General features: G+C 30.9%; 1 protein-coding gene across 1 annotated transcript in view; it reads left to right on the top strand.

Annotated features, from left to right (window-relative positions):
• The window catches only part of LOC114329296 (uncharacterized), a 158,662-nt gene that overhangs the window by 11,458 nt on the left and 129,739 nt on the right, over nucleotides 1-17,465 (top strand). The gene's annotated exons all lie outside the window — the stretch shown is intronic.

Genomic DNA, 17,465 nt, shown 5'->3' with positions numbered 1-17,465 from the left:
TTCCAAACATTGCTTTTTTTTCTTCTCCTTTCAATACCTTTGAAAGGACGTCCCTTGCATAACACTCCATTCTCTCAATGTCTTCATCAATATTAAACTGTGAAAGGGAATATAAATTATCAAATCCGTTGTATATAAGAAGTGATTTGAGATAAGCGGGAACTTCAGCTTCAAAACTTTTTAACAAACCATTAATATATTCCATCGTAAGTAACCTGAAAATAATAACAAATCTAACTTTTAAATAAAGCAATGCCTTTTTACGACTATATCTCGGAGTATATATAGTACCTATTCTTATTAGATACATTATAACAGTGCTGTCAGATTCGAGCACAGTTTGATTGCAACGACGTACTTAGCCATACTCTCTAACTTTTACACTGTTCATAATAATTTTATTTTATTTTAATTATTATGTAATGTTAGTTCAGCTAGTCCTAACAAGAAAGGTATAAATTAGTTATCATTAAAAATGTAAAATTTATAGGGCCTGGTTGGAAATCAAAGAAGCCAGAATGTTTGCTGGGTTTGTTAATAATAAATACAAATTAATAAATTTAAATACAGTGAATGCAATATTGACCCTTTAAATTTACATAGATGCAAATCAAACAAATCTAAACAATTCAACTAGATTATTAGCTAAAGATGCTGATAATGTCGGTACAATCACATATTTTTTAAATTCCATACTCAAGAATTAGTATTACTTACCAGTTTTGTAATTTTTTAGCACTAAAAACACTCAAAAACCCACAAAATCTAAACAAAAACAAGGCAGCTAAAACATGTGTGAACACAAGTGATATTAAAAAGTGAGGTTATTTCTATGGATTTCCACATTGATTTCCATGGATTTCCAAGTGATTCCCATGGATTTCTATGTGATTCCCATGGATTTCTATGTGATTCCCATGGATTTCTATGTGATTCCCATGATTTCCATGTGATTCCTATGGATTCCCAAGTTGATTCCCATGTATTGCCAGGTGATTACCCAAAAAATGTACAATGATTTCTAATAGTGGTTTACCCCTCGTGCTGATTTTATCAAAAAGAATTTGTAATCGAACATTAGAGAGATTAAATTAAAACTGTTTTAGAAAGGCAATCTACAATTTTAGGATTCATATGCATAATAACTAGTATATCAAATAAACTAAAACAGTTTAATAATTCTAAAATTGTAGATTATCTTTCTAAAACAGTTTTAATTTAATCTCTCTGATGTTCACCGAGTTAAAAACTCTCATAAGGACTGCATTGCCTATGTTTCCTACAGTGTAAAGTCAAGGTGGGACATACTATAGATACATGGGTAGGTACCTAATTGGAGCTTATGGGCTAATCCGGTTCGTTCTCAGATGTGACTTCCATCCCTGTCATGTTACTGTCAAGAAACTATTCAAAATAATAATTGTTTGTTTTTCATACAAAAAATACATTAATTAATAGTATTGTTACTCTGCTTTAAAATAACTTTATTCAAACACCAAGAATATTACAATACTTTAAAACTTTTACAACTTTAACAAAATGACAACTATAACAATGTCAACTGCAGCTGATTAATTATTATGTGTCAACTTTCTATGTTAATATTCAGTTTCTATACATTTTTGTTTTGTTTCTATACAGACACAAAAATAAACATTACAACAAGTGAAGGATCCAGGACTGTAATAGCTCAATGTTCCTATCTAGTAGGGTGGTGGGTACTGTATACTGTACTTAATGTTGATGAGTGGTATACCCATTGTTCTACATTTTTGTTTCTTACTTATTTCAGGTATATCTCATGTTGTTCAATTCAATTCTCCAGGTATATCCCATGGTCTAGGTGCTTTGTTTCTCTTCAACTGTTTACATACATTTTTAATTTCTTCTATCAATCTTATTAACGAGCCTAGAATTGCATTCTATCTTGGTTTTGGTTTCCATATTTTTGAAATTCCAATTTATTCCTAACAAGATATTTGAAACATGTTTAAAAACTAGAAGATAAGTTTAATGGTGAATTAAGAATATTACTTATTACAAATCAACAGTTTTATAGCAATATTTGAGTACTGATATAGCACCCAAACATTTTTGATAGATTTTTTATTTCTCTAGTGGTATTGACATTATCAGTTAAAAAATCTAGCATCCAGCACAATCATTTGTACTGTATTATAAATTATAAAAATATCTAGTTGATATGAGTTGATCAAACAATTTTAGAACCTAAGCTCTATGGAAATTAAATTAATCTACACTCACCGGCAGAGAAAACGGGCACCCCAAAAACGGTCATTTTTAATGTCTTGTATTTCCTAAACCTGATGTCCGATTTAAGTAATTTTTTTAATATGTTATAGCCTTATTCTTTATCAATATCGCTGTAATAATATTGTTGCTAGACAGGTACATTGTCATTGTATACAGGGTGTACGAATCAAACTGTTTTTTTCTCAAACTTTGGAACACCCTGTGGAATGTTCTAGCTTTTATAAAATAATAAAATTAAAACCCAACTATAGCCACAGATTTTCTTAACATTCTGTTTTTTTATTCATTCGCTTATGTTGGATAATAAAAAAGTTAGGCACTTTAACAACTACCCCTGTTTTTCGTCAATACAGGGTGTTTTTCAATAATTACGGCAAGCTTTAAGGGGTAATTCTGCATGATAAAATAATGACAGTTTTCTTTATAAACTTATGCCCGCAAATACTTCGTTTCTGAGATAGGGGGTGTTGAAATTGTTCTTACAAACTGACGATTTATTTATTGCTCTAAAACGGTTTGTGATATGCAAATGAAATTTGGTAGATTTTAAGAGATATATCTAAAATATTTATACCCGTATGCACGCCAATGGTGAATATAAAATTCTTAATTGTATGCCAAAAAATGCGCAATAACTACCTCTTAAAATCTACCAAATTTCATTTGCATATCACAAACCGTTTTAGAGAAATAAATAAATCGTCAGTTTGTAAGAACAATTTCAACACCCCCTATCTCGGAAACGAAGCATTTGCGGGCATACGTTTATAAAGCAAACTGTCATTATTTTATCATGCAGAATTATCCCTTAAAGTTTGCCGTACTTATTTAAAAACACCCTGTATTAACGAAAAACAGGGGTAGTTGTTAAAGTGCTTAACTTTTTTATTATCCAACATAAGCGAATGAATCAAAAAACAGAATGTTAAGAAAACCTGAGGCTATAGTTTGGTTATAATTTCAGTATTTTATAAAAGCTAGAACATTCCACAGGGTGTTCCAAAGTTTGAGAAAAAAACACAGTTTGATTCGTACACTCTGTATACAATGACAATGTACCTGTCTAGCAACAATATTATTACAGCGATATTGATAAAGAATAAAGCTATAACATATTAAAAAAATTACTTAAATCGGACATCAGGTTTAGGAAATACAAGACATTAAAAATGACCCATTTTTTGGGGTGCCCGTTTTCTCTGCCGGTGAGTGTATATAATAAAATTTCTGATTTTTAATAAATTTATTATAAAAATAAAGTATAAATCAACTTTACAAAAAAAACTATAGGCATATTTAAGTATTAGGTTTATATGGGATTGAACCACAATTATTATTAGTGTAATGAAAGTTGCATTAATTTAATTAACTAATGTTTGACATTTCAATTTCCACACTGGAAATTGTTTTCAAAAAGATTAATCTAATAATTCTGAAAATATTGTATAACATACATTTATAATTGCAATTTGTTATACATTCTTTACAGAATTTTTAGAATAATCTTTTCTGAGAACGATTTCTGGAGTAGAAATCGAAACATCAAATCAGTATATTAGATATTTAAAGGGCAATTTTCATTACACCAATAATGGTGGCTCAATCCCATATAAACATAATATTAAAAAAACTGCCTCAAGAAAACAGTTTCAGAACCTTGTCAAACAATAGGCACATTCTGTCCAATGTAATTATTATGTGACAGGACAGACATGTCCATTACCTAAATTTTTGTTAATGAACTTAAATTAAGAGATACACAATATTTAAATGGACTGAAAGCATGTTGATTATTAAAATTAATCCAGATGAGTTAAAATTTATTTAATGTTTGTCTTCAATCTTGTATTTCTTAAATACACTTGCGAGCAAAAAAATCGGGCCACTCGATGAATTATACACATTAGATGTCTCGAATTTCCTAAACTTGTCCGATTTGAGTGATTTTTTTATGTTACAGCCTTATTATTTGAGAAAATCGGTGTAATAGTATTGTTGCTAGATAGGTAAATGGCATTTTATACCGGATGTAACAATCATACTGTATTTTTTTCCTTAAAGGTCGGAACACCCTGTGGAATAATTATTCTAATTATATAAAATATTGAAATTAAATCTCAATTAGGTATAGCTTTAGGCTTTATTAACATTTTCTTTTTTGGGGTCTACCCCAAAATCCCGACAGCCACAATCCCGACGGCCAAAATCCCAACACGCCAGAATCCCGACCTACAGGCTAAAATACCGACAGGCCAAAATCCCGACAGGTTTGATAAGTTTCTTTTTAACATATAATTATATTTATTTCTTGTTTTTTATTTATGGCCATCTGTTTTTTATTTTTTGTTACTAAACAAAAGTATTTTGTATTAAAAGTATTAAACAAAAGTCGGAATTTTTACTTATGCGAGGATTGTTGCATGTCGTGATTTTGTCCTGTCGGGATTCCGGCGTGTTGGGATTCTGGCGTGTCGGTGTTTTGGCCGTCGGGATTTTGGCTGTCGGGATTTCGGGCAGCACCGCCTGTGGAATAATTATTCTAATTATATAAAATATTGAAATTAAATCTCAATTAGGTATAGCTTTAGGCTTTATTAACATTTTCTTTTTTGACTCATTTGCTTATGTTGGATAATAAAAAAGTTAGGTATGTTAACAACTAGCCATGAAGCCATGTTCTTCATCAATACAGGGTGTTTCTAAATAAGTACGACAAACTTTAAGGGGTAATTCTGTCTGAAAAAATAACGACCATTTGCTTTATAAACATATGTCTGCAAATGCTTTGTTTCCGAGATACGGTATGTTAAATTTTTTCTTACTAACTGACGATTTATTTGTTGCTCTAAAACCGGTTGAGATATGCAAAAGAAATTACGTAGGTTTTATATAGCGCACAAACCATACATACTCATAGACGTTTCACGACCATGTTAATCTTTCGGATCGAATTAACGCCATCTCTTGATTGGAATGGGAACTAAATTGACAAATTTTAGTTACGTGAGAATTTCAAATTATAAATTTTGCGGGATTTTTGATGAAATTTCGCAGGAAATTAAAACAACAGAAAGACAATTCAATGTTTTATTCCATATTTTACTTAAAACTTCAAATATTCCAATTTGTTTTCAAAATGCTAAACACTACTGCTATGTGTCACGTGAAAGCACTGATGTGTATCGAGTTAAATGAAAATTTTTGAAAGAATCTTGTGTTTAGATAAATATTACCTTATAATCTTTTACAAACTTCCAAAAATATATAGGTCCGAAATGTTGATGACACACTTGTCTATTGGAATAAACTGTTTCAGGATCCATTATATTGTTTTTTAATGTGGAGAAACACAACTTGGGATAATCAATGTAAACTAAAAATTCTACTCATAAAAACGGAGAAGAGGTTAATACACTTGATTAAAATTGTGATTAAGGGCCGGTTGTTCGAAAGCTAATCAACAATGATCATTATCAAATATTTAATTACTGTAACCAACTGTCAATGTCAACTTTGTTTGGGTTGCTGAAAACATAATATGAAATTACTTAACCCGCCATTACACGCGCTATGAGGGAATCCCTCACCATATTTGTTTATTAACCAATGAAATTGTCTAAACTAGTACGATAACCTTAAGCACCCAGGAATGCCTTTAGCATGGTTCATGAGAGGGTATGAAAAAGTTATAGAATATTTCAGGCGGTCAGTGTGCTGTGTGATAGTTGAAAGAAGAGACATCCCTCTTCAAGTGAGGGAATTCCTCACTGCGCGTGCAATCACGGTGAAATCACGTTTCTGTTATCTCAAAGAAACTTTTAGGTTTTTATTTAATATTTAGGTAGGTTTAATTAAAATATTATTGTTTGGATTAGGTTAGGAACAGTGGCACAGCGAGGGGGGGGGGTTTGGGGGTTAAAGTCCCACCCAGAGCATATAGAAATATATATAAAAGAAGGTAGGAAAATGTAACTTGTCTTTCACAAATAATACAAAAAACTTTCGGTGCCCAAGCAAACCCCCCTTCCCGCAGAGGAAAATTCTAGGTGCGCAACTGGTTAAGAACCCATTTTTAAATTTACCTATTCTAATTGGGAAATAAGCCACAATTTAACTTGATTTTATAGATTTTATTGACGTTTCGAATTCCACCTCGGACGTCATTATCAAAATACAAAATATTAATAGTTAATTACAAAAATACCACAAAGAAATAGCTTCAGAACAGTTGTTAATTTTAATTTGTATTTCTTCAGTGGCTTGCTGAAATTGAAAATTAAGAAAACTTGCTTTTGATCTATATTATTTTTACTTTTGTTTTGTTAAATTAATAAAAAAATGGTTTACGAGACTTTCTATAATATGTGAGTACAACCCATTTTATATTTATACATGTTGACATTCATTTTTTCTCGAAATAAGTCGAATTTATGTAGGTGAGGGCGATGCTCATACGCGTGCAACCACGTCACAATAGAAGACGCGTGTAACGGCGGGTTAATCAATTATGTTAATAATTGTTATGTTAATTGATTAACTAATCTCATAATTTTAATCAATTATGTTTTCAGCAACTAAATAAAAGTTGACATTGACAGTTTTGGTGACAGTAATTAAATATTTGATAGTGATCATTGTTGATTAGCGTTCGAACAACCCGCCCTAAATCTAATTAAAAACGTAACACCACTATAATAAAATAATTAAGCCACAAACTGTAAAATAAAAAGTAAATAACAAATTAATTTAATTGTCAACTGTCAGTTGTTAAATATGACAAGAGAATTGACTGACAGCGACATCTCTGGATTGGAATGGTAACTAATTTGCTGTCTTGACCTTGACAATTTACGTGAAACGTCTATGAGTATGTATGGTTTGTGATATAGCGCATTTTTTTATATAAAATTAAGAATATTATATTCACCATATTGGCATGCATACAGGATGTATCTAGAATGTTTATATCCGTATGAACGCCAATGGTGAATATAAAATTCTTATTTGTATGTCAAAAACTACCTCTTAAAACCTACCAAATTTTATGTGCATATCTCAACCGGTTTTAGAGCAACAAATAAATTGTTAGTTTGTAAGAAAAAATTCAACATCCCATATCTCGGAATCGAAGCATTTGCTGACATATATTTATAAAACAAACAGTTCATTATTTTTTCATACAGAATTACCCCTTAAAGTTTGTCCCACTTATTTAGAACATCCTGTATTGATGAAGAACATTGCTAGTTGTTAAAGTACCTAACTTTTTTAATATCCAACATAAGCAAATGAATCAAAAAAGAAAATGTTAAGAAAGCCTAAGGCTACAATTGAGTTTTAATTTCAATATCGTATCTATGCTATACTAGACCTGCATCCCGCGTACCAAAAAAAAGTTGATTAATAGCAAACTTAAAATTGTTAATAGCTTAACGGTGTATAGTTGGACAAACTTTGATGTATGGGAACACTGCAACAGGGGAAGTTTTAATTGTGGAACAGTTTAAAAATTTGGAACATCAGACTACGAAAATGTTCCATGTATTTTGTCGGACACAACTTCCAATTGATTTGTTACCATTTCATTAAACGCTCATGCAAAAATCAGACTGGTGTTTATCACCAACTGGCCATTTTAATGAGTGGAACACGAAGAACATGTCAAATGACAGGAATCATGTTGGTCTGTTGGTTAGTAATAGCAGTCTGATTTTTGCATGAGAGTTTAATGAAAGGGTAACAAACCAATTGGATGTTCTGTCCGACAAAATACATGGAACGTTTTCGTAATCTGACGTTCCAAATTTTTAAACTGTCCCACAATTAAAACTTGTTCCCGTACATCAAAGTTTGTCCGCCTAGACACCGTTAAGCTATTAACAAATTTTCAGCTTGCTATTAATCCACTTTTTTTTGGTACACAGGATCCACGCCTATAATATTCCATAGAGTAATCCGAACTTTAAGGAAAAAACACTGTTGATTGTTACACCCTGTATAAAATGATAATTTACCTGTCTAGCAACAATATTATTATGGCAATATTGTTAAAGAATAAGGCTATAACATACTAAAAAAATCACTCAAATCAGACAACAGGTTTAGGAAATTCGAGACATCAAACGTATATAATTCATCGAGTGCCCCGATTTTTTTGCTCGCAAGTGTATTTCATATAAAAATCAGTTCTTGAACAGTTTTCTCTACAATTGAAGCACTGGTCTTGTTTTTTCAATCCCTTATAAATGTTTTTTCAAAATATAAGTACCTGGTATCAACGATTTTCAAAAAACCTTTGTAATTTTAGAATTTGTTACATTCTGTGTGTATTTGTTTAAGAAGATATTTAGAAAACAAATGTAGATATGTCTTAGACATCTTTTGTACGCCTAATATTAGAATTAATTAAAAGTCAAATAAGTTATCACAATACCTGGTTAGTTGGATCATGTTTGGATAATGTGTACCTTAGTCGCTGTACATTTTTGTATTCAGTTGTCCTTTTGTTAATTTTGGAGCTGTAATCAAGAGATTCTTGTTGGGCTGTGGGGACTGTCAATAATATATCGCACCTCCGCTCAAAAAGTGTCATAACTCAAATTTTAAAATCGGTTTTATTGCACCAACAGTTTCATAAAACTATAAGCTCCTATCTCCCAAAGTGTCACGTCTATGGGTCAAGTATTTATCGGTAGACGACACTAGTGTCATTATACGATTATCCAAAATCAACGACGCACTGAACACAAACAGTGTCACATATCGACTTGTGCAAAGCATTTGTCCATCTAAGATGTGTATAAAGCGTCGTTTGTCGAGTTAAGACAGTATATGTATGTAATTTCTTTATTCAAATCAATCTGCGTATGTGCTCAAGAAAAGTGACACATTTATCACTTATTTATCTTTCTTTTTGCAGTATTTTTTGTTTAACGTTGTTACTTGTATTTAAAGTTATATCATTAAAAAGTATAAGTCTGTTAACCAGATAATAATATTATATTCTGTACTGCATGTGTCACTTTTGATAAATATTATTTCGTAAATTTTTCGTTATTTTGTCTGTATAGTGTCACAACTCAAATTTTTTTTTAATATTTTTAATATACCTAGGTACTTAATACGCTATTTTATAAAGCTTCAAAAACCATTTAGTCCGTTCTTAACGGTGAAATATTGCAAAATCTCTAAATTTTAAAGAACCGCTTGGATTGACATGAAATTTGGCATACATATAGCTAACAAGTCAAAGAAAAAAAGTGATATTGTACCGATATGTGCTTTTGCCCTGGGGGTGGTTTTAACCCCCTCTTGAGGGTGAAAAAATATTCGTCCAAAGAAAGTCAGAAAATGGATAAACTGGCTAATTTTAAGTAACTTTTGTTCTATAGAGTTTTTTCACTAAGTCAATACTTTTCGCGTTATTTGGCAGTGAATATGTTCACTTTTTCAACAAAATAACCACGCTTTTAGACGGATTTTCGCAAATAACTCAAATAGCAAGTATTTTGTCGAAAAAACATTCGTAACAAAAATATAGCCTGTAAAATTTTTTAAAAAATGGTGTATATAACACGTCTCTACACCTAGTAGAAGCAGAGTTATAGCTAATGAAAAATAGGTTCATATTCGTCAAATTCCAAATGGAATACTTTAACGCGAAATAACCAAAAATGAAGAACATTTCAAGTAAAACTCGTGACAACTTATTTAAAGTGTTTAAAAGTTTAAAAGTTTTAAAAGTTTAAGTGTTTATAAAAAATATTTCTAGCATCAAAATTAAACAAGTTACGCTCAAAATAAAGTTAGTCCCTTTTGGTTTTGGTAAAAAAATCGAGAAAATCACCCCCTAATTAGTATCTTAAATGAACTTAAGCGTTACGACTTCACAAGTTTCTTGACTCGTGTATATATTGCTTATATGATCTGTAAGTTTCATCGGTTCAAAGTCCTTATTATTGAAAGGGCTGTAGTTAAAAGGGGTTGAACGAGTCACTGATCACGAATGTATGCAAATTTAGAAACACCAAATCTTAATCAATTTTTGTCTAACAGAAAACCAAAAAAATACATGATATTCAGAAAAGTAAATCTGACATTTTTTGTTTTTCGATATTTTTGGTATCTCTAACAATTTTTAAGTTATTTTGAAAAAAAGAATATTTTTCAAAATTTAAATTTTTAAAAATTTTACTTTCAAACCAAATTTTTTCAAAAATAAGCACTTTGAATCGATAAAACTTACAGATCATATAAACACAACATAAGTAAAATAATTTGTGGAGCGGTAACAATTAGTTTCATTTAAGTTGCTAATTAGGGGGTGGTCTTCCCGATTTTTTTTTGCAAAAACTAAAGGGACCAACTTTATTTTGAGCGTAACTTGCTTAAATTTAATGCTAGAAACTTTTTGTAATAACAGAATTAAAAGCTTTTTTTAAACACTTTAAAAAAGTTACAATGGGTTTTCCCCAAAAAGTGCTTAATTTTTTGGATATTTCACGTCGAGATATTCTATTTGAAATTTGGTGAATATGAATCTATTTTTCATTGGCTATAACTCTGGTTTTACGAGATCCAGAGACCTAACGCGTACACCATTTTTTTTTATTTTTTTATTAGCTATATTTTGGCTAGGAACGTATTTTTCGACAAAATACTTACTTTTTGAGTTATTTGCGAAAAACCGTCTAAAAATGTGGTTATTTTGTTGAAAAATTAACATATTCACTCGCAAATAACTCGAAAAGTGTTGACTTGGCGAAAAAGCTCTATAGAACAAAAGTTACTTAAAATTAGTCAGTTTACCCATTTCTGGACTTATTTTGGATATATATTTTTTCACCCCCAAGAGAGGGTGAAAGTCACCCCCAGGGCAAAAGCACACATCGGCACAATATCACTTTTTTTCTTTGACATGTAAGCTATACGTATACCAAATTTCATGTCAATCCAAGCGGTTCTTTAAAATTTAGAGGAAAAACCGTGAAAGAATGGACTAATTGTAACTGACTTAAATAGTTATTATTCTAATTTTAATAGTTTTTGAATTAAACTTGAAATCATTGTAGGACAAACTTTAAACATCGTTTTCTCGAAACTTTGCTTTTTTGACTTATGACTAATGTGACCAACTCCAATTCAGTCGAATCCGGGACAAGGCTGAAAAAAGTACCTGAAATCCGGGACTTTTCATTTGGTAAAATTCTATTTTGAAATTTTGAATACGTTATTCTTCTAATTCACATCAAATTGAATTGGTGGGATGAAAAAAATCGACAATTTCTACAGTTTAATTCTAATACCACATCGAAAACGGTGGACGGTGGACTTTTTTTCGTTTCTGTATTTTAATTATCGTCTTCTGAAAAAAAAATGGCCCGATTTTACGTTGAAAATTCGGATGGCCCGGAAGCCTTGTTCGGGACGCCGGGACACGACTTCGTAATTCGGGCCATGTCCCGGATTTTTCGGGCTAGTTGGTCACACTACTTATGACACTCTCTGAGCGGAGGTGCGATATTGTCTGAAATATCAGAAGATGAAGATGTGGTTCACCAACATTAGTCTGTGGCTTTAATATTTTTTGTACAAACAATATATTCACTAAATACTTCAGTAATTCTATGGCCATAATGTCAACGTACATACTGAACATAATATTTTTACATCTATCGTGGCTCAAGTGATGTAAGTGGCACACTTGGAGATTTTTTAACTATTTTAATCTTTATATCTCTATAACAGTAACTCTAGGAGAAAAAGTATAGACACAAGTTTTATAGATAAAATTGAATGATCTATAATGTATTTTTATCATAGAACTTACCATTTGTCTTGAATATTTGTACCAATTTTAAGCTCTATGCGAATTTTTGTAGAGTCAAATGTGGTAGATGGAGATAGTCTTCAAAGACTAACCCATAAATTCAACACAATAATAAAAAAAATTAATATGACAATCTTAACTTATTAAATCAAAACAATAGTTATCACATAATAACCAGGTATACATTAGACATTGATGGCGTCAGCATTAGTAATGGAAATAAAGTAGATTTCATATTACACTGTTTAGCCATGAATCACTGGAAAGGAAAGTTAGAGATCAAGCACACAAGGCAAATAGACTTAAATAATAACACTATATTCTTAATTAACACTTATTAACATTGAAATGAAATAAAGAATTTATAAAACCAGTAAAAGTCCAATATATGAGGTATGCATTAGAAACAAGATTCAACCCAGTCACAAGCCAAAAAGGCTATTGGCAATGTCTGAGTTGAGAATACTGAGAAGAATTATGTAAGAAATATACTAAGAGGCAAGAAAGAGGCAGAAAGAGGAGTGGAGACCTTAGACGAAAATGTAATGTAGATGGTAGTGTAAACGAATGAATACTAAACAAAACAAAAAAAGAGTAGACCATGGTGGTCAAAATTGCAAAAGATAAATCACCAAACAGTAGTACATAGTATCAGTCTAGTGTACATAAGAAGTGACAACATCCATACAAGTATCAATCCACCAATTAACAAGCACAATTCTCGAAATAACACATAAAGCATCTATCAAAATCTAGAGTCTAGACCTAGCTTATCCCTAACTAATGCCTAACTATCCCCTTCGTTCTTTTATAATTTTAGACTATCAGATTTTGAACTGCGAAGTTAGTTTTTACTGATTTTATTCCACAATAATATTCTTTTATTTAAGTAATTATTATTTTCTATTAAAAATTTCGAAATGTTAGCAAATGCATTAGAGGTACCTAGTCTGTATTTATTAATGTAGGTAAATAAGTAACCACAGATATTTTTCATTGTATTTTTGTTTTCGCATATACTTATATCAACATTGATGAATTAAATGAACCACCTCCGTGATAACAAATAGGTTTAACAATTAAGTATATGGTTTATACCAGAAAAATATAAATACTGGTTGTTTGTTCGTGGTTAGTAGATATTTGTCTATTGATATTTGTTCACCTGTAAAAAATGTCGCGACTATAGGGTTTTTAATTAAGCCTTTCCTGTATTTAAAGGGCCTAGTCGGGTAAGATGGTGAAAAGTGCCCCCAACCCAATCTAAATTCCATATAGGCCACTTTTTAGCACATATGGAGGAACTCACTTTCTGAAATTTTTAGCCCCCTAGGTGGTCACGTGACCCCCCTAGAGCCTAATTAGGCTTTTATGTTTTTATTTTTTATCTCAGCCGCATTAAGAGCTAGCCAAAAACTTTATTTAAAAAAGTTGTAACTTTTAAAAAGATCTATACGAAAATTTTTTTTTTATTTTTTTGGCGGGAAATTCGAATTTTTAGAACAATTTTAAACTTTTAAATAAATCTGAAAAAAAAACTAAGACACTCGTTTTTACGAAAATTAGTTATAATGTGTATTTTTGCACAATCTTTCACCCTGAATTTTTTCAGATTTTTAAAATTGGTGAAACGTACCTTTAAAAATAAAAAACCGCATTTTTTCGGTTTTTTTTTCGTTTTTTTGATACAATTTTATACATATTTTTCAAAAAATTTAACACCGTCACTAGAATAGGTAAAAAACTGAAAAATAATTGGGATTTGCTTCATAAAAATTTTTTGTAACGCCATCCATTTTTAAGATACAGGGCGTTGAAGAAAACAAAATTTTACATATTTTTTACGATTTTGCCGAAAATACTGACAACATTGTAATAAAACTTGGCGGGTTTTAAGAGGTAGTTATTGTGCATGTTTTGACATACAACTAAGGATTTAATATTCATCATTGGCGCGCATAGGGGTAATGGTCTGAACTTTTCAAAGAAAAAAAGATAGTACGCCACTGACATATTTCAAATTAACAATCATTTTTGAATTCCTCGTTCAATTTGCAATAAAAAATCTATCCTCTCATTTTTTCATACGACGCGCTGTTTTGCTGCAAAAAATAAAATATCTTAACGCTTCCAAAGTATTCGAATTAATTTTGATAATGGATGTATGAGTTTATTATGTATGTATACAGAGTCTGTAATTTGGAATAAATTCAATATCTCAAATACTAATTGTTTTTTTGAAAAATACTCAGACCCGTCGATTAGTATTTCAAATTGTCCTTTTTGACATGCAATTATAATGTATACAGGGTGTCCCAATTTAGAGATATGACGTCATCGTTGATTTTCTTAAATGACAACACTGCCATTTTGATAGCTATTTTGATAGGGTGTGTAAAGTTATACACAACTGCAAAATATCAAATTTTTATCCTCTACTATTTACAAGATAATAGAAAATAACAAAGTTATATCTGTAATTTGGAATAAATTCAATAATTAAAATAATAATTGTTTTTTTGAAAAATGCTCAGATCCGTGGATTAGTATTCTAAACTGTCATTTTTGACATACAATAATAATTTATACAGGGTGTCCCAATTTAGAGATATGACGTCATCGTTGATTTTCTTAAATGGCAATACTGTCATTTTGATAGTTATTTTGATATGGTGTGTAAAGTTATACACAACTGCAAAATTTCAAATTTTGTTCCCTATCATTTACAAGAAAATAAAAAAGAACAAAGTTATGAAAAACAAGTAATCAAATAATAATTGAATTTAATTATTCCAATTAAGCAAATACTCATAATCTTGGCCCTCAATTATTGTCAAATTGTCAATGGGCAACGTTATGAGCATTTGCTTATTTGAAATAATTAAATTCAATTATTATTTGATTACTTGTTTTTCACAACTTTGTTATTTTTTATTATATTGTAAATGATAGGGAACAAAAATTTGAAATTTTGCAGTTGTGTATAACTTTACTCACCCTATCAAAATAACTATCAAAATGACAGTGTTGCCATTTAAGAAACTCAACGATGACGTCATATCTCTAAATTGGGACACCCTGTGTACATTATTATTGTATGTCAAAAATGACAATTTGAAATACAAATCGACGGGTCTGAGCATTTTTCAAAAAACAATTAGTATTTTAATTATTTAATTTATTTCAAATTACAGACATAACTTTGTTATTTTCTATTATCTTGTAAATGGTAGAGAATAAAAATTTGATATTTTGCAGTTGTGTAAACCTTTATGTACAATAAATATATTATACACGGCTCACTAAAATAATTAGTTACGCCCCTGTACTACTGATTACTTAAAATTCAAGTAGTATTTATGTAACCTTTCTGGAAACTCCAGATTATTGTTGAGACTCGCATTTGAACCCCTCGCCGGGGCAGATCGTCAAAAGCTTCCTAACGAGAATCATCTCTAATCTATCGACGCTCCCGCTATTCGTAAAAAGGCCGCATTTTACCGGCTTTTTTTGCTATCGTTTTATACCGCTCAGATAATTCAATCTGCTCAGTATTATCGACGATGATTTATTTAGCGTATTAGTGAGTGCCTTACAAATGAACCAAATGGATTATGGAATTCAATCAGAGCTCTGATGTGACACGTCATCAAGGAATAAAACTGTAAGTACTCTACATGTATGTGAACATAACTTATTAGTCGTGATACTGTATGCATTTTGAACCATATACCTCTCGTAGCAAATATTCTTTGTGCCATTTATGCAGATAATACTTTAAATTACATATGAAAAATCGTTATCTACTCTTAACCAGCTTACCTATGGGAATATACTCTATAACCGTACAATAAGTATAGGTTACTATTGTTAAGGATACTTTACGTATTGCCTAAACATTTCTGCTCCATCGAGCCGTATCATATTAATTATTTATTAATTAAATCCTCAAGGTCCTTCGTATTTGCATATTTTGATAATCTCTATTCTGAGAATAACGGTTTTTCATTTATAGTGTCTTTCTGTTGCATTTGGAAATTTCCAAGCCACGCCGCCCCGGCACAAAAATAAAATATTCCTCTCTTTCTGCACTCAAATTCTCAGTATTTAACCCAGCACGTCTCTACAATAGCTGGTAGGTTGTTAAGCCCGGTCTACACGTGCAATTTCAGAAACTACTTGCTTTGTTCAAATAAAGGAGTCGTTTTGTTTGTATGAAAAAATATTTGCATATATTACATTATTTTATTTTCGTAAATATATTTTTCTGTTTATAGTATACAAAAAGTGTACTCATTTCTTGGCTGATAGTACGGGTGTTATAATTTTAACATTGTTTGTTCAACCTTTTGATTTAAATTAAATTTATAATTTTGAATCCGATTAAGCCTGGTTCACAGGTTACAAAAATTATTAAAAATAATTTTGTTTTCTTGCATAAATTGTAAGTTTTTGCTACATTTAGCTTCGCTTAAGCTCATTTTACACTTCTAGAAAACTATAGAAAATAAATAATTGTTTTTTCCTTCAATTTAATTAATTTAAATACTTGTTAAGGGTGTCTCACACTTGCTGAAAAATACCCATTTTGGAAAATTGCATATATTTTGAAATTTTATAGTTTTGCATTTCATATACTAATCTGCGCTCATACAGGGTGATACTATTAAGCCAATCTCACACTATTAAACGTGTAATATATAATATATTGTACATATTCTCTCATTTTCGCATCGATTTATAGGTTTAGACATTTGCAAATAATCTATCTAATCTCACATTCTCGCAACATGGCTGACCGATCAAAATATAACCGACAGAGGCTCACCGCAAAACTTGATATAACCAAGTTGGCTGATTCGGTTCCCACAACTCTTAATTCTCTAAACAAATATAAAATTCGTGAAATAATTTCACAACTCAAACATTCTTACGGACTTTTCCGCGATGCTCAAAATGTGCTGGAGACGATCCCCGAGGAACCTACCCCCTCTACTGATTCCTCTGTGGTTTTTGATAAATATTTGGATACAATTTCTCTATTGGAAGAAAGGTTAGAGGTCATTGAAAGTTCTAATGTGACTGCTACCCCCTCCCTCCAATTTGACCCTAATTCTTCTCTAACCTCACAGTCTATGGCTAGGCAACGAACAGTAAACCTCCCTCGTATTCAGTTAAAACCATTTAGTGGCTTAGTTACTGAATACAATTCATTCATTGAGACCTTTGATACAATAATAGGATCTGATACTACATTAAGTGATCTGGAAAAACTCATTTACCTCAAAAGTTTTCTAACTTCCGAGCCTTTGACGCTTCTCGAGCATATCCCACTCACAGGTGACAATTACAAAATAGCCCG

The sequence above is a fragment of the Diabrotica virgifera genome, chromosome 2 (assembly GCF_917563875.1).
Source record: "Diabrotica virgifera virgifera chromosome 2, PGI_DIABVI_V3a".
Lineage (NCBI taxonomy): Eukaryota > Metazoa > Arthropoda > Insecta > Coleoptera > Chrysomelidae > Diabrotica > Diabrotica virgifera.
Note: the sequence above shows the minus strand (reverse complement) of the source record. Positions and strands in the feature narration are given on the sequence as shown.